At 39.8% G+C, this 21,310-nt stretch overlaps 1 long non-coding RNA gene across 1 annotated transcript in view; it reads left to right on the forward strand.

Annotated features, from left to right (window-relative positions):
• Positions 1-18,518, forward strand: part of LOC147355246 (uncharacterized) — a 45,031-nt gene extending 26,513 nt beyond the window's left edge. The window contains exons 3-4 of the long non-coding RNA XR_015144384.1: positions 8,926-9,244; positions 17,232-18,518. This is a non-coding gene — a long non-coding RNA (uncharacterized LOC147355246). The remainder of the gene's footprint in view (positions 1-8,925; positions 9,245-17,231) is intronic.
• Positions 18,519-21,310: the final 2,792 nt, after the last annotated feature.

Consider the following 21,310-nt stretch of genomic DNA (forward strand, 5'->3'; position numbering starts at 1 on the left):
TGTGATCTCTGTTCCCCTCACTCAACTCTTTTTACCACCATCTCCTTTCCTTTTCTTCCCGCACATTCTCAGTAGTTCTCTGATTTAAAAACCTGCTGCAATGTCTAATCCCATGATCCTACCTTTTTTCACTAACTTTCATCTTCTTCATTTCCTTTTTAAAGCTCCTTATTCAGCTTAAATTCCACTGTCATTAATCACTCCCATGAAATCATCCTCAGCTCTCTTTCTCTCACTTGGCAAATCACAACAGCAGTTAATCCAACTCTCCACCCATTACACACCTACAGCAAAGCATTTGAATGTGGTTGATGGAAAACAGGAAATCATGTGCCCATGGACCCCACGGGAGAGTAAGCTGGAGGTATTCCCTCTGCTGCTCCCTTAAGGACCCTCCCTACTTCCTTTCTTCAGACTTCCCACACTTCCTTCTTCATCACTCCCAGTCCGGAACCTTCATTCTCTGTTACTGACAAAACCGAAGCCATCAGAAAAGAATCTCCAGAGTCCCTTTTCATATCTTCCACTCACCAGCACTGTCCTATAAGCTTTGCCTTCACTGAACTACCAGTGTTTTTATCTAAATTTCATTCCTCCATGTGTGTACTAAGTTTATTCACCAGCAATCTTCCTGCTATTTTCTGCTTCCCCAAATTTTCTCCCTCTATTGAAGTATTTCCAAGAGCATACAAGCACGTATTACTTCTCTCATCTTCAAAAAAAAAAAAAAGTAAAATCTTATTTTGATCCCACTTTCTCCACCAACCAGCAGTCATTTTACTATTTCTCCATTTGAGCTAAAACTTCCCAAAAGGTCATTTGTATTGTATGTCTACCATTTGCTTCCTGAATTTTTCTTTTAAACAAACAAACAAACAAAAAAAGGTTTTAATTTTTAAAACAATTTGAAGTCACCTGTGTAAAGTTCAAAAGCATGATTAAATGTTGAAAAAGCTATTGTAACATTGATAGCAATTTCTGAATTACCAGGCTGATTACATTGTGATTGTTATATAGGTAGATTAAAAAAAAAAAAAAAAAAAAACTATGAGTATTCTATCTTTGATACCACAAATGAAAATGACAAGTTTGAAAGGGACTGATGCATTAAATGATAATTGTATTTATTTTTTATTTTGGACCATACAGGTCTATTCTTGGCATCCATAGATAGAAGTCTTTATACTTCCTTATACTTTAGGGAAATGATTTCATTAATGTAACAGTAAAGATTGACAATTAATTACAAAGAAAACTCTGATTCTTGTAATGGAGCTTAAACTTTTCCACTTTAAACTGTTTCTAGATTTTAACTGAAAATAAGCAATTGATTTTTCTGGGACAAGTATTTCAAAACCAGTTTCTAGCCTCAGGTTGCACGTTTTTAATTCAAAATGTTAAAAGGTCTATTTGTGAGAGCATGTTCTGCAATGTTTGGTTTCACTTTGAGATAAATGAGAAGTGAAATCTGAAACCACATTCTGAGAACTTCTAGCCTTTCCAGCCATCCTCAGTAACGCCAAACTTGAATGTTTAGAATAAAGTCAATGCTCCCAGAGCCAACATCAGGGAAATGTTTACACAGCTCTGCTTTGGGGCATATCTACCTGAGTACCACTCTTATTTTCATCTTCATAAAGCATCATATTAAAAATTAGTTTAGAACAGAGAGCATTTCTAAATAGTAAAATTGTAAGTCATCTAGTTTCCAGTCATAACACCTATCTCAGTTTACTTCCTTAACTCTAAATATGGAGCTGAACTTCAAGGAAAGACAAATTTATAAAGAAGTTCATTCATATAAACAAAATATTAAATGCTAGATACAAGCTCTCAAAATTGTGCTCTCCTTTGTCTTTATGTTTATTAAACCAAGGATTTGCCAGTAAGAGGGATACATCATTTTTATTATTCCTATATTAAAAATATTCAATTATATTGTGTTGAACTATTTAGTGTTTAATAAACTATGGTTCAGGTGGCCAGTTCATGGTGGAAGAAATTAATTATAGTAACATATTTGAATAGACCACTTGCCTTTGAAAGTTTACCTTTACCTGTAGGAGGTGCATACAAAAGCTGATTAGAGCTTTCACTAAGGACTATCAATAAGCATGGTGAGAGACAGAAGAGGAGAGTGATGACAGTGGTGTTTCTAGAGCTAATAAATCGTTGTTTGAAGGCAAAGAGATGTGGACTTAAAAATACTCACAATCTTAAAGTTGAGGGTTACATTTTATTCAATGGGAATGTTTGAGACTTCAAGTCCAGGAGACAGCACCTCAAGCAACCCTGAGAGAACTGCTCTGAGGAGGGGAGGGGAGGAGCCAGGTTATATAGAAGTTTTGCAACAAAAGGCAGGTAGTCTGAATATCAAAAAATTATTGTAAATTAAAAAAAAAACACAGATATCCCAAGTTAAGGGATTTAGCATTTTTCTTTTTCTTTCCTTTTTTTTTTTTTTTTTTTTAATTCTTAATTTTAGGCTTCCCTTGTGGCTCAGCTGGTAAAGAACCCACCTGCAATGCAGGAGACCTGGGTTCAATCCCTGGGTTGGGAAGATCCCCTAGAGAAGGGAAAGGCTACCCACTCCAGTGTTCTGGACTGAAGAATTCTACTGACTGTATAGTCCATAGGGTCGCAAATGGGTGGACATGACTGGGCAACTTTCACTTATTTTTTTAAGTTACTTTTAATTGGGGAAAATTGCGTTACAATGTTGTGTTGATTTCTGATGTACCACAATGGAAATCAGCCATAGTTAAACATATATCACCTCCCTGTTGAGTCTCCCTTCCTTTCCCCACTCCCACCCCTCTAGAGCATCGCAGAGTGTTAGGCTGGGCTCTCTGTGTTATACAGCAACTTCTCACAAGCTATCTATTTTACATATGGTAGTGTATATATGCCGATGCTGCTTTCTCCACTCATCCCCCTCTCTCCTTCCCCACTGCATCCACAGGTCAATTCTGTACATCTGAGTCTCCATCCTTCCCTGCAAATAGGTTCATCAATAACAGTTTTCTAGATTCCATATATATGCATTAATATACATTATTTGTTTTTCTGACTTACTTCACTCTGTATAGGTTACTTCAGCTTGTATAGGCTCTAGGTTCATCCACTTCAGTAGAACTGACTCAGATTTGTTCTTTTTTATGGCAGAGTAATATTCCATTGTGGATTTCCCAGGTGGGACAAGCAATAAAGAACCTGCTTGCCAATGCAGGAGACATAAGAAGAGAAGGTTCAGACCCTGAGTTGGGAAGATCCCCTAGAGGAGGGCATAGCAACCCACTCCATTATTCTTACCTGGAGAATCCCATGGACAGAGGAGCATAGCAGGCTACAATCCATAAGGATGATAAAGAGTCAAACACAACTGAAGCAACTTAGCACACACGCAGTATTCCATTGTATATATGTACCACATCTTCTTTAACCATTTATCTATTTGTGGACATCTAAGTTGCTTCCATGTCCTAGCTATTGTAAATAGTGCTGCTATGAAACTTGGGGTACATGTGTCTTTTTCAATTATGGTTTTCTCAGGGTATATGCCCAGTAGTAGGATTGCTGTGTCATATGGTAGTTCTAGTCCTATTTTTTTAAGGAATATCCTTTCTATTCTCCATAGCACCTGTATCAATTTATATTCCCACCAACTGTGAAAGAAGGTTCCCATTTCTCCACATCCTCCCCAGCATTTACTGTTTGTAGATTTTTTTAATGGTGGCCATTCTGATTGGCATAGTCAATAAAGCAGAAATAGGTGTTTTTCGGGAACTCTCTTGCTTTTTTGATGATCCAGCGGATGTTGGCAATTTGATCTCTGGTTCCTCTGCCTTTTCTAAAACCAGCATGTACATCTGGAAGTTCACAGTTCATGTATTGCTGAAGCCTGACTTGGAGAATTTTGAGCATTACTTTACTGGCGTGTGAGATGAGTGCAATTGTGCAGTAGTTTGAGCATTCATTGGCATTTGCCTTTCTTTAGGATTGGAATGAAAACTGACCTTTTCCAGTCCTGTGGCCACTGCTGAGTTTTCCAAATTTGCTGCCATATTGAGTGCAGCACTTTCACAGCATCCTCTTTCAGGATTTGAAAGGGCTCAACTGGAATTCCATCACCTCCACTAGCTTTGTTCGTAGGGATGCTTTCTAAGGCCCACTTGACTTCATATTCCAGGATGTCTGGCTCTAGGTGAGTGACCACATCATCGTGATTATCTGGGCCATGAAGATCTTTTTTGTACAGTTCTTCTGTGTATTCTTGCCATCTCTTCTTAATATCTTCTGCTTCTGTTAGGTCCATACCATTTCTGTCCTTTATCGAGCCCATCTTTGCATGAAATGTTCCCTTGGTATCTCTAATTTCCTTGAAGAGCTCTCTAGTCTTTCCCATTCTGTTGTTTTCCTCTATTTCTTTGCATTGATCGCTGAAAAAGGCTTTCTAATCTCTTCTTGCTATTCTTTGGAACTCTGCATTCAGATGCTTATATCTTTCCTTTTCTCCTTTGCTTTTCACTTCTCTTCTTTTCACAGCTATTTGTAAGGCCTCCCCAAACAGCCATTTTGCTTTTTTTGCATTTCTTTTCCATGGGGATGGTCTTGATCCCTGTCTCCTGTACAATGTCATGAACCTCCATCCACAGTTCATCAGGCACTCTATCTATCAGATCTAGTCCCTTAAATCTATTTCTCACTTCCACTGTGTTATCATAAGGGATTTGATTTAGGTCATACCTGAGTGGTCTAGTGGTTTTCCCTACTTTCTTCAATTTAAGTCTGAATTTGGCAATAAGGAGTTCACAATCTGAGCCACAGTTAACTCCTGGTCTTGTTTTTGCTGACTGTATAGAGCTTCTCCATCTTTGGCTGCAAAGAATATTATCAATCTGATTTCGGTGTTGACCATCTGGTGATGTCCATGTGTAGAGTCTTCTCTTGTGTTGTTGACTGACTGTGTGGATCACAATAAACTGTGGAAAATTCTGAAAGAGATGGGAATACCAGACCACCTGACCTGCCTCTTGAGAAACCTATATGCAGGTCAGGAAGCAATAGTTAGAACTGGACATGGAACAACAGACTGGTTCCAAATAGGAAAAGGAGTATATCAAGGCTGTATATTATCACCCTGCTTATTTAACTTCTATGCAGAGTACATTATGAGAAACGCTGGGCTGGAAGAAGCACAAGCTGGAATCAAGATTGCCAGGAGAAATATCAATAACCTCAGATATGCAGATGACACCACCCTTATGGCAGAAAGTGAAGAGGAACTAAAAAGCCTCTTGGTGAAAGTGAAAGAGGAGAGTGAAAAAGTTGGCTTAAAACTCAACATTTAGAAAATGAAGATCATGGCATCCGGTCCCATCACTTCATGGGAAATAGATGGGGAAACAGTAGAAACAGTGTCAGACTTTATTTTGGGGGGCTCCAAAATCACTGCAGATGGTGACTGCAGCCATGAAGTTAAAAGACGCTTACTCCTTGGAAGGAAAGTTATGGCCAACCTGGACAGCATATTCAAAAGCAGAGACATTACTTTGTCAACAAAGGTCTGTCTAGTCAAGGCTATGGTTTTTCCAGTGGTCATGTATGGATGTGAGAGTTGGACTGTGAAGAAGGCTGAGTGCCAAAGAATTGATGCTTTTGAACTGTGGTGTTGGAGAAGACTCTTGAGAGTCCCTTGGACTGCAAGGAGATCCAACCAGTCCATTCTGAAGGAGATCAGCCCTGGGATTTCTTTGGAAGGAATGATGCTAAAGCTGAAACTCCAGTACTTTGGCCACCTCATGCAAATAGTTGACTCATTGGAACAGACTCTGATGCTGGGAGGGATTGGGGGCAAGAGCAGAAGGGGATGGCAGAGGATGAGATGGCTTGATGGCATCACTGACTTGATGAACATGAGTCTGTGTGAACTCTGGGAGTTGGTGATGGACAGGGAGGCCTGGCGTGCTGTGAATCATGGGGTCGCAAAGAGTTGGACGTGACTGAGTGACTGAACTGAATTGAACTGAACTGAGGACTGATACAGCAAAGTACCACAGCCTGAGTGAAGTAAACAGAATAACTTCCCTTTATCACAGCCTGGAGTCTGAGATTGAGGCATCGCAGTTGGCTCCTACCTTGGGCCATCAGGGAAAGACCTGCTCCAGGCCTCTCTCCACAGTGTGCAAATGGCTATCTTCCCCCTGAATCTTCATGTCATAATCCCTCTATTCTTATCTGTGTTCAAAGTTCTTCTGAGGATACCAGTCAAATTAGATTAGGTCCAACCTAATCGCCACATTCTTAAAAGTACTTTGCCTCTTTAAACATCTGTCTCCCAATATGGCCACATCCTGAGCTACTGGATATGAGGGCTTTAACATACAAACACTGAACCCAGAACACAGGTTACCCTAACTTTGTCACCCCTCAAATGGATAACTCCTGTTTGCTCCCCTATATCAGCTCCCTCTTCTCCACTCTGGGCCATGTCCCATGTGGACTGCATCGAAAAGCTCCTTTGTCCCCTACCTTCCTGATGGATTAGGCCAGTGGAAGTTGTTGTAGGAAGCTGGGGGCAGGAAGAGGGTGGAGCCAGACCACTGTAGCCCCAGGTCCCTTCCATCACAGCAGATGACCTGCTCCATGTGGTTACCTTCTCCAACTCCCAGTTTCTCCATTGTAATTATGCACTGTGATCCCAGGTCATCCTAAACTAGTTCATTTCAGCACTGCCTAGCTGTTGGGTCTTGGAAAGTCTACCTAGCTTTTCTGAGCCCCAGTGTTCTTTTTTGTTGTTGTTGTTTCACTTAAATGTTACTTTACATATATTTACCAGAAAGTAATGATGTCACATGCTGTACTCAGTCACTTCTATCGTGTCCAACTCTTCATGACCCTGTGGACTGTAGCCCACTAGGCTGCTCTGTCCATGGGATTCTTCAGGCAGAAATACTGGAGTGGGTTGCCATGCCCTCCTCCAGGGAATCTTCCCCACCCAGACATTGAACCCATGTCTCCTGCATCTCCAGCATTGCAGGTGGATTCTTTACTGTTGAGCCACTGGGGAAGCCCTAATGATGTCATATATTTATAAATTACAAATATGAACCTCAGTGTCCTTATATCTAACTCAAGAATGGCAATAACTGCTGGCTGCAGTGCATGAAACACATAGTATCTGCAGGCATAAGTTACCTTCCAGGATGGGATGGTGAAAGATTTTCTCATATATTTTTAATGTCCTCATGAATGTTCAGAAAAGACAATGTCTTTTGGATCAAATTCTCATCTTACCCCTCTGAGATGTCTGCTCACCCAAAGTCTCCCTGGGGCTCCTGTCTCCATCCTTGTAGGGTCCAATTTTAGCAAGGATCCCACTAGGTCAGTTCAGCCAGAATCATCCACTGTTGATATCTGACCACCCTACATGTCAGATCAAATTCCTCATCCCCACCTTGGACAGCTGATTACTCTAACCCACCTTCAGCAGGAATCCTTTCAGGCTGGTTCATCCCCCCAGAATTTCCTGCTTCCTTTTAGTGATTTTCTGCTCATTACCCCTCACCCTGTTTCCTGGCTATGAATTCCTACTTTTATTTATTCAGAAGCTGAGCCTGCTGTCTAGTTCAGGAGCCCCTCTTGAATAAAGTCTTCTTTACTCTCTTTACTAAATGTCATAGAAAATTTTTCTGTATGTTCAAACAAGCCAGTTTACTGTAGTTATGGTTATCTAGGCTAAAGTGAGAATTTTTTATCAGGGAGACACACAGAACAGAAGATGCTTTTGAGTGAAGGGAGTAGAAGTATTATAAAATGTAATGAAAATCAGGATGTAATAATTCTATTAAGACTAAACCACACAAATAAAAAGATCATCCTTGTTGTTTACACAGGTGGGAATAAATTATTGGAAGAAAAAATTGTCATAAGTGAACATGTAGTTGTAACCAGACTGTAACTTTCATAACTCTGCAACACTTCTGACCTAAAGTCAATGTCCTTGAGGCCCTTGGAGGAAAAAAATCCTAAAAGGTGGATCATGAGAGGAGCAACTACACTTATTCCTCCACATCAGAGGGCCAATCACCAGAGGATCAGAATGAAGAGATCAAAGCTCTTTCATGCCACTTAGATATTAGCTTAAGGGTTAGTTCAGAAGGTTGAGCAAAGATTGTAAGACAATCCTACTTTCCTTTGAGGATGCAATTATTTCAAAATGGAGGGAGATAAATAAGTCAATAGACCAAGATATAAGATGCTTCCCTATCATCTTAGCAAAGAACAAGAAATTGTAGTCAAATGGAATTATGTTTTTAAAGAAAAGGAGACAGTGTAGAGGCCTTTATTCTGCATAATACCTCAAAGAATTAGGGTCACAGTCACTAAAAGGTTTTTAATTACATATCGTGCACATTTCAGGTTAGTAATATTGAAAGTCCTCAATCAAGATTCTAGTAATTAGTGTTCAGAAATATATGAATTGGATATAACCTCTATATTCGAAGCAATTTTAGGCCCACGTGCTCTGAACAGGTACATGACCCCAGGGGACTGCCGCTCTCTGATTTTTCTGCGTATTTAGCACCCTCACATTTGTTTGCAATTATTTCTTCACTTGTCCATCTCTCCAACTAGGCTACAAGCTCTTTGCATGTAAGAATCTGGTCTTCTTGGTTTGGCAAACCTAAGGCCTAGCACTTGAATATAATAAAAGCAGATTTAGAATACATCAAAAACAAGGCAACAGGTAACTACACATGTGAGACATATAATTATTTCTTAATGATATTAGTGCTATTAGAAAAATATCAACACATTTGCATATTCAAAGAAGGGATCACTGTGCAGTAGTCCAAAAAATGGCCACCCAAAATAAAAATACCAGATACTGATCAATGGAATGTGTAAACCTTGCCTTACCAGGAAGAAGGGCCTTGCAGAAGTGATTAAGCCAACAATCTCGATTTGGGGAGATTATCTTGAACTGAGTGGGTCTTCAACCATCACAAGTGAGAACCAGAGGGAGATTACACAGAGGAAGAGAGAGCTAATGTGATGACCAACAGAGAGAGACTTGAAGATACTGGTCTTGAAGACTCGAGACATGCTGCTATGACCCTCAGAACACCAGGACCACCAGAAGCTCTTGAACCAGGGACTTGTTCTCCCTGGAGCTTCTGGAAGGAGCACAGTTTTCCTGACACCTTGATTTTGAACTTCTGGCCTGCAGAACTGTGAGAAGGTAAATTTCTGTTGTCTTAAGCCACCAACTTCCTAGCAATTTGTTACAGCAACACAGAAATTAACACAACCTTGCAATAAGCAATAGTGAGAATGACACAGAGGAGGTGTGTTTGAAGTGGTCTTTGGAAAAGTGAGGTAACAGCCTCACAGGGAAGTAGAGGGGAGGGGGGCCCTTGAGGCTAGAGAGGGTGTGGCCAGCAGAGGAGATGATTTGAGCAAAATGGAGCCACAACAAAAGCTCATCTTATCTCACTTGATTCCAGGAAAATGGTATGACTAGACAAGTGGAAATGAAAGGCAAATTCTGTACTTTTCCCAGTGAAGTAAAGCTGCTATTGATAAAAAGTTATTAATGGACTTTCCTGGTGGCTCGGTGGTAAAGAATCCATCTGCCAGTGCAGGAGACTCTGGTTCGAGCCCTGGCTGGGAAGATCCCCTGAAGAAGGGAATGGCTACCCATTCCAGTATTCTTGCCTGGAGAATTTCCTGGACAGAGGAACTTGGTGGGCTACAGTCCGTGAGATCGCAGAAGGAGTCAGACACAACTTAGCTACTAAGAAAAAAACAACAACAACAAAGCTGCTAAAATCTCACACTCAGTGCACAGTCCTTCTGTGCCAAGCGCTGTCCTGAGCACATTCAGGACACTAAAACATTTGTCTTAGTTAAGTTCTGGCTCGCTGTAACAAAGTGCATAGCTGTGTGCCTTATAAACCGCAGTCAGAGAGCCAGTGTGGTTGAGTTGTGTGAGGACCCTCTTCCAGATCACAGATGGACTCCTCCTAACCTCCCACGGCAGAAAGTGAAGAATTCAACTCTCTTCGTCTGTCCTAACAGAAAGGCACTGATGCCATTCCTGAGAGCTTCATCCTCAAGACCTCACCTAACCCTAATCACCTCCCAACAGCCCCATACCCTAAGACATTCACTTAGGGGGAATGGGGTCCAATATATCAATAACACAAACATTTAACCCGTAACGTTTACTCATATAAAAATCGCATCTCTGGTATTTTTCTTGCTGACAGACAAGGAGAGTGAGGCATAGAGATGTTAAAAGAAACTTAGCCAGGATGATACAGTGAGCATGTGCGGGAGCTGGTGAGTTCTCACCAGGATGCACTGCAGCCTTCCCTGCAGCAGAGACCATAATGATGATCAGAGTGAAAATACTCTGTCTTGTCACTTTAGGGATGATAATTCTTAAGAAACTTACTCTGCTTTCCATCCAATTTGCCCTTCATTAAATGGAGAAGGCAATGGCACCCCACTCCAGTACTTTTGCCTGGAAAATCCCATGGATGGAGGAACATGTTGGGCTGCAGTCCATGGGGTAGATAAGAGTCGGACACGACTGAGCGACTTCACTTTCACTTTTCACTTTCATGCATTGGAAAAGGAAATGGCGACCCATTCCAGTATTCTTGCCTGGAGAATCCCAGGGACGGGGAAGCTTGGTGGGCTGCCATCTATGGGGTCGCACAGAGTCAGACACAACTAAAGTGACTTAGCAGCAGCAGCTTAAATGAAATAAAAATGGACCAGCATGTATAACTCAGTTGTTTTTCTTTACTATTTTCCTTCCATTATCGAGAAAAAATTTGCAATTTATTTATAATTGGAGAATGAAAGTAAATCAATGCCACACATCATTAAGGTCATTTTAGAAAAGTTCTCTTCAATGTCATCTCAAACTTTATTTGAGTTGGAGACTTATTTTGTCTAGCAGAGGAATGGGCACTTTGATAAGCAAGAGCATTTAATACTTTTTATGGAATTTGTCAACTTTCAACAGGAAATTCAATGACAATTTTTAAAGGATACTCAGTTCCTATAATAACACGTTTAGGTGGAGAAGCAAGAACTTCTCACAGTGTCCTGGGACATTCTGGTTCAGAGGAGCTGATGACTAAAATAACTGAATCTGAAGAGACCCACGTCCGGCACAGTTTGATTCCTGTTCCTCTGACTTCAAGCATAATTCTCCACACTCTTCTTTCTCACACACCTTCAAGCTGGTTTTTGACCAACAAAAATGAATGATAACCTATTTTCAATATTTATTTATGTGACCCGTTGAGTTAAAAAGACAGAGAAGTTAAAGGTCGAAGGACCAGTGCAAGTTAGCCTTACAGGGCAGTGCGATCCTTGATGGTCACGGTGGTTTAGAAGGTGGTGTTTAGCTTTGCGGTAAAGAAACATATTGTTGTCTAACAAAGGGGCAATAGGCAAAGAAAAACCAACGTGTTTGATCCACATTCATAAAACATTGTTAGATAAATCCAGTCCCAATTCTTACTCTTATAAATGATTCATGCATCCTTCATCTAATAAGGAGAGTAGATAATGAAATTATCAAAAATTACTTTGTTACCATGGAATTATGAAAGAGCAATTTTTATCAGGTTCATCAAAATATATGCAAACACTTTTAAGGTGACAAGGGTACGACTACTAAACAAACTAAAACACTTTTTGATGGACAGCTCTGAAAGCACAATAAAAATCCTTACTGATATAGATTTTGATGAGCTTGGTAATCAAAGCTCTTTCATGACTTCTCAAATCCATGATAACAAGGTAAATTTTAGGATAAAATTAGGAGCTTGGGAGTAACATACATACACTAACTACTGTATGTAAAATAAATAAATGACAGGGACCTATTGAATAGCACAGGAAACTCTATTCAATATTCTATAATAACTTACATGGAAGAAAAGACTGAAAAATAATAAATATATATATATATGTATAATGGAATCACTTTGCTATGCACTGGAAACTAACATAACATTGTAAGTCAACTATATTTCAATAAATGTTTTTTTTTTAATTTTTATATAATCCATGGAAGGTAGCATGGACATGGGATTGAAAACATGACCTTAGAGTCAAATTATGTTATTGCTCTGTAATCTTGAACAAAATCTTTTCAAACCTCAATTTCCTCACCTAAAATGGGAGCAATAATATCTTGTTCACAGAACTTTGAGATTATGAAATCAACAACAAAACCCAAACATGTCCAGTGCCTCATATGAAAAAAGTGTTTTTCTTCTTTTTTGCAGAACATTGTTTCTGACTGATGTCCCTAGACATTCCAGTCAGAAGGCTATAAACTAAATCACCTTATTTTTCTACATTTCCAAATCTTAATTAGTATATAGTTTAAAATCATAGTATACTGGGGAACATTTCCCTTTATCAACCTGATAGCGTAGGCATTATCTCTTACCGTTATTTCCCTTTTAGAAAGTAACTTCTCTTGAAGATCTTAAAACCCCACACAATAGCCTTCAACATAACAGTTAAACTGACTAGACAATATTAAATTATTGTTGACTTTTGATTCTCATGTAAATTCTTTAATCTTTGACCATGCATCATAAATAAAAGGCAAATGAAGATGATGCATATAACTAAATTAAATAATCTATTTAAAAATGAGAGGACTTCCTTGGCGGTCCAGTAGTAAAGAATCCACCTGCCAATGCAGAGAACATAGTTTTGATTCCTGATCTGGAAGACTCCACATGCAACAGGGCGACTAAGGCCAGGCACCATGGCTACGGAGGCTGGGCTCTGCAACAAGGAAGCCCCACGGTGAGAAGACCACATACCACAACTAGGGAGCGGACCCCGCTCGCTGCAATAAAGAAAGTCCTCACGCAGCAACCAAGACCCAGGGCAGCCAACAAGAAATAATAAGTAAATAAAAATGAGAAGAACATAGCTTTAAATTATACTTGCACTTACAGCTATTTTCCCCAAGGCAAGGTTAACTGTATAATTTGGTGCAGGCAAGTGTTAACCAAGTTTTGTTACCTAATATCACAGATTACAAAATTCAAATATATACAACTTGGGGAAAGGGAGTCATTTTCTTTGCTCAATTATCTGCAGTCAATCCTACCAGCTAGTTTGAGAACAATTTAAGAAGAATAATTGAGTACATGTTTAAAACGTGGATTTTAGGGTCAGCTCTGAACCTAATATACCTACTTTGAGAGGTGACCGAGCCTTAGCTTCCATGTCAATAAAGTTTAAATGTGTTTCTATCGTATGCATCTGACTTAGTGATGCAACTGGTCCAGCAGTGCTCAATAACTGCTCAGTTATTTTTATTGACTGTGGTAAATAATTAGTTAATGTTAGGACTTTAGCTGCAAAGAACACAAACCGATGTACATATACACATAGGTATATCCAACTAAGAGATTTATAAACACACGAAACACTAAACAGTCATACCATGCAAGTGAATAGACTCTAACATAAATCATTAAGAATATAAGTGATATTTGGTTTGGCACATAGTTAAAACAACAAGAAACATCCCCACCCCATCTTCTATTCATAAAGAAGGGGCGTTAGAAGAATTTATGTCAACATAATCAACAATATGTGTCACCATCCATTAAGATCACCATAGAGCAGTGTGGCTATTGGCAACAGAAGCAACACAGAAAAGCCAGCTAGTGGCAAAGACGTGTCACTCCCCATTATTACTAAGAGCACAAAATAGAATCTCTCTTCGATGATAAAGTCCTTTTCCAGTTTAAATTTAGCACCATGCTCCTTTCTATCATGACATTTTACACTCTGACAATTTTATATCAGATAGAATGATTTTGCATCATGAGCAGTAGGTCAGCTAAGAAAGCCAAGAGAAAATTTTTCAAAAAGATATGTATTCCCTTGGGTACTCTGTCCTTTCCTGAGAGCAAGATGAAGCTAAATAAAACCCATGACATGTGAAAAGCAAAAATATGTTATCACCATTTCAAGTTCAGGAACTTAGGCTGTTTTTATAGGAAGGCAAACCAGCACATCAGGATGGAATTACTGTCATCTTTGGAGAAGTTGTTAGACACATAACTCTGAGTTTAGGGCAGTACCAAATGCCCACTTAAAGACTGCTGCAATAAAATACATTGGCAAATCCTTTATGCTTCAAATAAAATTTTATGGACTAAAAGTCAGTGATTAAAACAAGCTTTTATTTTGTCCCTCTGGTACTGCATTTCCACACTGTGTGCCAACCCATTATGTCCACACTATGTGTAACACAATCTAAAGCAAATTACTAGCCAACATTATAAACTACAAGGCTTTCCAGTGGTAAAGAATTTGTCTGCCAATGCAGGAGACACAGAAGATGCAGATTCGGTCCCTGGGTTAGGAAAGTCCCCTAGAGAAAGAAATGGCAGCCCATTCCAGTATTCTTGCCTGAGAAATCCCTTGAACAGAGGGGGCTTGCAGGCTATAGTCAGTGGGGTGGCAAAGAGTTGGACACGACATTTTAGCAGAGATTCCACTCACCATTACTTGCCTCTTCTGCTGCCTTGTTTATTCATCTAAAAAGCCCTGGAAACCTCACTCTGGATTGAAACTATTACCTTGGGTGTTCAGTAGTATGTCTCCAGCTATCCTGCTGCCTGGAGAAAATCACACAAGAGTAGGTGCCCTTACAAAGCCATGGTGTCCAGCCGCATCGGAGTCCTCAGGGCAACCCAGCAAATTCCATTATGCCCTTGCCAGTGTGCTTTCTTTCAAATTATGACCAGAATGTTCTCTCAAATTATGACCAGAATGTCCAGACCTACCACCCCATCACTTCTCTCTCACAGTTTCCTTTTCTGTATCATTTAATTTTCACTTTATTCATTTTATTTTATCCCAGAGATACCTTCAAATGAGGCCCCTCTTGAAAGTCTTGCTACATAATGTGCATAAACTTCAGTTCTTACTTTTCCTCCCCTCAGTAGATGGAGAAGGAACACTTCCGCCCAAGTCAAAGCTACATACTTTCTCCGGCCTGGCCTTAGAGACTTCAATCATGTGTCATCTCTCCTTCCAGATCTGCAAAACTGTTCTTATCTTTTGCAGTGTAAATATGATAAAGGCTTCTCCATTCAAAGTGAAAAAACACTAATCTCTGTCTTGACTTGACCTCCCTCTATGGTTATCATCCAGTCATCAGCTTTTCGGGGGGAGGGGGGCGCTGTCTGTCCTGTGCTGTCCTTCATCCAGCCGTGGCCTAGTCTACTGGGATCAGACTTCTGTCACCAGCATTTCTTGCCAACTGCTCTTTGTAAAGTCAACAATGACCTTCTTGATGCATTATCTAATGAACTATTTTTTGTCCTTATCCGAATTGCTTTTGGAATTTTGGAACTTGAAATGCTCTTTTGCTTTAGATTTGGTGATTCATCCCCTGCTATTTTGTTTTTTATCCCATCCCTCTGACCACTCCTTTTACTCCCTGAGGGCATCTGTTTTCCTTCTGTCCATCTTTAAATCAAAATTTCCCATCACCAGCTCGAGGGCTTGTGCCATTCCCTCACCCAGTTTTCATTGCTTCACACAAATGTGACCATGCAAAGTTACCAACAGCCCAGACCTCTTGGCTAAACTCCAAACTGACTTACCTTTTAGACATGTCTTCCTCAGTTATTCAGTGGTTTACAGCCAAATCAAAGTCAATGTGCTTAATATTTATTTACTGTTCCTTAGTCATGTTCCTTTTCTAAATTTCCTACATGGTATCTAATCACTTACATGAGCTATACTTGTGGGTCATATAGATTTCTTTCTTTCTTTCTTTCATTTATTTATTTTTGACTACTCTGGGTCTTCATTGCTTCACTTGGGCTTTCTCTACCCACAGTGAACAGGGGCTACTCTTCACTGAGGTGCACAGGCCTCTCATTGCAGTAGCTTCTCTTGTTGCAGAGCATGAATTTAGTTGCCCTGAGGCATGTGAGATCTTCCCAGACCAGGGATCAAACCCATGTCCCCTGCATTGGCAGACAGGTTTTTAACCACTGGACCACCAGGGAAACCCTCATTCTAGCTGTCTTTGTGTAATTCATCTACCGTATCAAATTGATCACAAGCTCTTACAAATTTACCTGCTAAAGATCTTGAGTTTGTGAGTTTTCCATTTATCTTAACTGCCATTGACTTTTTGTGTGGCATTTATATATCATCATATCTCCCAGATTTAAAAAGAAGTGAAGGAGGAAGGGACAGGTGGAAGAGATAGCAGCTGGGGTGGGAAACTTTTTGTCCATCAGATAAACACTTTGTCTTTTTGAGTCCAGGTTCTCAAGTCTATTATAGTAGTCTCCTAAATGATTCCCTCCCCTTGTGGCCAAAGTTATAGTTCCAAAATTGAAATATTCCAGTGTACTCAGTTTATTTAGGGTTGTCCAAACTTCTGTAATATCTAGAACTCGTTGTAGTGACCAAGCACTGGTAACATAATAGCTTAGATCAAGTGCTAATGATAGCAATTAGGCTGACAGAGGTCTTCACACCTTCAACACATAATGTCCAACACTTCTACAAGAAGAGAGATTGGACACATCCAGAGGACAGACATCCATCTCTGCTCTTTCCATTCACTAGAACTCAGTCACATGGCCTCACTCTGTTCTGAGAGAGGGAATGACCCCAAAAGAAAGAGATTTTGGATGAGAATTATCAGCTTTTGTCTTACTTCCCCATAAATAGAAAATAAATTCAAATTCCTTCTCCTAGCACACTAGATCTGTCTACTTTCCACATCACCTAGCATCTGCTCCTCCTCATTGATCAACCGATGATATGACCATAACCAACTTGTTTTCCCCAGACTCACCAGGCTCCATGATGCCTTCATGATAGCTATGATATTTCCCTCTGCCTCAGTCACAGCTTTTTCCCTCCTTTTTCTTTCCTCTAGGAAGGAAACCCTCAACTTCACAACCCAGATCAGACAACTTTTCATGACAGCTGATTGGGTGTGAATGTCTTTCCCCCATGCTGCCAAGGCTCTTCACAGAGCACTGAACCAAAAGATAAGTAGATTCAGGTTTACTTGTCCACTTTTCCCATTGACTGTATACCTTGAAGGAGTCCACTCACAGCAATGATTATGTAAGCAATGTTTCCTTTAATACATTCAAAGTTATCTCTATGCTTATTTTTATATGCAGAGTACATCATGAGAAACGCTGGACTGGAAGAAACACAAGCTGGAATCAAGATTGCCGGGAGAAATATCAATAACCTCAGATATGCAGATGACACCACCCTTATGGCAGAAAGTGAAGAGGAACTCAAAAGCCTCTTGATGAAAGTAAAAGAGGAGAGTGAAAATGTTGGCTTAAAGCTCAACGTTCAGAAAACGAAGATCATGGCATCCGGTCCCATCACTTCATGGGAAATAGATGGGGAAACAGTGGAAACAGTGTCAGACTTTATTTTTCTGGGCTCAAAAATCACTGCAGATGGTGACTGCAGCCATGAAATTAAAATACACTTACTCCTTGGAAGGAAAGTTATGATCAACCTAGATAGCATATTGAAAAACAGAGACATTACTTTGCCAACAAAGGTTCGTCTAGTCAAGGCTATGGTTTTTTCCTGTGGTCATGTATGGATGTGAGAGTTGGACTGTGAAGAAGGCTGAGCACTGAAAAATTGATGCTTTTAAACTGTGGTGTTGGAGAAGACTCTTGAGAGTCCCTTGGACTGCAAGGAGATCCAACCAGTCCATTCTGAAGGAGATCAGCCCTGGGATTTCTTTGGAAGGAATGATGCTAAAGCTGAAACTCCAGTACTTTGGCCACCTCATGCGAAGAGTTGACTCATTGGAAAAGACTCTGATGCTGGAGGGGATTGGGGGCAGGAGGAGAAGGGGACGACAGAGGATGAGATGGCTGGATGGCATCACTGACTCAATGGACGTGAGTCTCAGTGAACTCCGGGAGTTGGTGATGGACAGGGAGGCCTGGCGTGCTGCGATTCATGGGGTCGCAAAGAGTCGGACACGACTGAGCGACTGATCTGATCTGCTCTGATGCTTATTCTAAAACTAATTAAATTAGACTCATTTTTAGACTAAAAGAATTCAACATTGAAGACAAATTTCCTATTACTGAGCATTTTAGAGATTTGTATTTGTTAATTAGGTATTTCAGATATTATCCTCTGGTAGTCTCAGTTAGAATGCATTTCTTGAATTCTACTCATTACAAGTTCTGTAATATTAACAACTCAGAGATGATGTGCTATTGACTGATTAAGTGTATCATAGGGAGCAGAAACATACACTCATAAACACAATTACACCTGCGAGAACATATACACTTGTGACTGTAAATATTTTATATTTATGTCTTCATAAATGAAAAGCTATTTTGGGCATCTGCAATTTCATAGACCTCACATGTCTTGCAAAGAAAACTTTGGCTAGAATTTAAATAAAATCAATTTTAAAATAGTTGTTTTCCTTTGTTCTATGTGCCTAAGAAAATGAGGTGAATTTTAAATACCTATATATAAGTTTAAATACCTAAATACAAGTTTACTTATATTAACTTGAGATGATAAAATTTTACTTAAAAATTGCTGAATTTATAAAAATAAAACTTTACTAAATCAGTATTTTGTTATACTCATAGTAAACTATTAGATTCAGAAGACTTGAATTAAATTTCCTACCCTGCAGTTTACTAACTGTATGACATTGGGAAAATTAGTTACTATAATACATAACATTCTCATCTACTAATTGGAGATTTACCTCATAGACTTAAGATATCAACCCTGTGGAAAGACTCTATTACAAAAGAAATAATAACATTTTAAATATATATTTCACAGTTATCTTTTCAATGACATGATAGGATTTTTTGTCAGACTAGTGTTGAGCCCTGGACCAGGTCATGCTTGAACTTGAGAAGGTCATTTTCCCAATTTTAATGTGAATAAACTTCTCAGTGAAGTGAGATCTCCATGTGGGTCTTTGTACGCGAGTGTGTGTGTGCAAACCCACACATATACTATCGGCCCTCCATTTTCACAGTCCTTGGTTGGTTGAATCCGCATATATGGAACCCCAGATATCAGGGGTCATTTTACATAAAGGTCTTGTATTCTGGTATCCACAGGAGTTTTGGAACCAATCCTGAGGAAGTAACTCCACGTTATTATGTGTACTTATTCACCAATAAGCGGTATTATCCAAAGACAGTTTTCTCACAATGAAGCATCCCTGTAAAAGAGATTTACCCTGCTAGCGTCCACAGCAAGGCAGCCATCCAAACTCTGAAATACATACCTAGTATTTGCTCTGATATTTATCAGAGAACATCTCCTGCTTAGGGCTCAGTTACAAAGTAAAAATTTTTAAAAGACAAACTGGCACATTCTTGTTACCTCCCTCCGCACAAGAAGCCCCCATTCCTTCAGCAGCAGCATCCTTGTCCATAATAACTGTAGAAGCATCTACAGGAGGAACACTCAACTCTCTCATTCCCATTAGAGACCATGTTTGCTGTCCTGATGGCAACACATGCTGGCCTACTTCCACCAGTTGGTTTTCTGCTCCAAAAGTGCATCCTCCCAGCACATCATCCACAGCATTTCCTGATCACCTGCCAAGTCCACCTTCACAGAGAACCCCAGGTAGCAAGGCTTGGCTCTCCCGTGCCTTTGCACAGATGCTTCTCCCTTCCTTCTGTGAGAAGGGAAGCCCCTTGATCTCTGTCCCCCCTCAGTAGGATCACTTTTCATCTGCTCTGCTCCCCATGGACACACTGCCCTAGACAGTGGCTGTCTTCTCCGTTCCTAATAAATTAATTAACAACCTCAGAGACTTAAATGGTTTGGAAGGATTCTAAAATCCTCTCACTCGATGACTTCCACTAAGTAGAATATGTTTATCCATTTCACAGGACCTATATTTTTAGATCAATGACCTTTGGGTGTATGATTCATTCGGATTTCATTTTTTCCCAGCAGGCACAGTTTCACATAAGCCTATTTAAAAACAATAAAGCAAGCAATGTTTTAAATGGAATATAATCTATTCTACACCTGTTTCCTTAGACTATTTTGATGGAAGTGGATAGTTTCTGTGACAAACTATACTTCTATAATACTATCCACAACTAAAATATTGACATATTTTCCCTTAATATATCACATTAATATTTTAATTTTTAAACCAGTTCATTGAAAGTAATTTCCCGCAAAACAGCCATGCATACAAAGGATGATATTTTCGGTTAAAATGACAGAAATATTTTCTAGGTATAATTATTTAGGGCAAGAATTTTGTAGAATTTTACCTGGTTTTCTTGTCCCTTACATAAATGAGAAATAGCACCCAGATAGAAGTTGTGTCCAACTCTTTGTGACCACATGGACTGTAGCCCGCCAGGCTCCCCTGTCCATGGAATTTCCCAGGCAAGAATACTGGAGTGGGCTGCCATGTCCTTCTCCAGGGGATCTTCCCAACCCAGGGATCAAGCGCACATCTCTTGCATCTCCTGCACTGGCAGGTGGATTCTTTACCACTGCGCCACCTGGGAAGCCCCTCATGTGTGTTGCTGGTGGGTAACTATGAATAATTCCTGCTTAGGAGCTCATGAATCTAAGGAGTTGCTCATGTATTGTTTAAAAGTCACCTTGTGAGCAGCTTCTCTTAATCCAGACATTTCTGTAGAAATTGTATTCTGAAAATGTCTAGTTGGGGGGTATTGCAACAGTCTTTAGCTGTAATGAATCTTTGCTTTGTATCTGTATTTTTTGATGAAGAGTGCTTCATAAGCAACAGCGACTTTAAACTTTTTGGAGTCAGAGAGTCTCTTGAGCTGTTAATAAAAGCTATAAACCTTTTCAGTACAAAATATACATTACACACACAAAATTCACATTTCAGAGAGTTCTGTATTCCCCAAAGCCCAGCAGATGGGGATCCCAGATCACAGACTCCCCAGGCCCCTAAGAACACGGCTTCTGTGTTGCAATGCTGTATGAGGGCAGAGTGTTGAGGATTATTCCATAATCATCAGGGGAATGAGAAATTTTTTGCTTGGAATCCAAACTGAAAACTGAGCTTCCCTTGAATAAACATGTGTTCTCCAAGAAACGTTTTCTTCTTTTTAAAACATTGTTTCCCATTTTCTCTTCTCCTTGGCCACCACCACTGCTATCACTATCCTCTTAATTTTAGGCAAGGACTGGAAGTTTAGTGGGGATCTTCATGTTTATCTGTTTCTTGCCC

Source organism: Bos grunniens, chromosome 17, assembly GCF_055505025.1.
Source record: "Bos grunniens cultivar Pamir isolate PY7600 chromosome 17, Bosgru_T2T1.0, whole genome shotgun sequence".
In the NCBI taxonomy this organism is placed as follows: domain Eukaryota; kingdom Metazoa; phylum Chordata; class Mammalia; order Artiodactyla; family Bovidae; genus Bos; species Bos grunniens.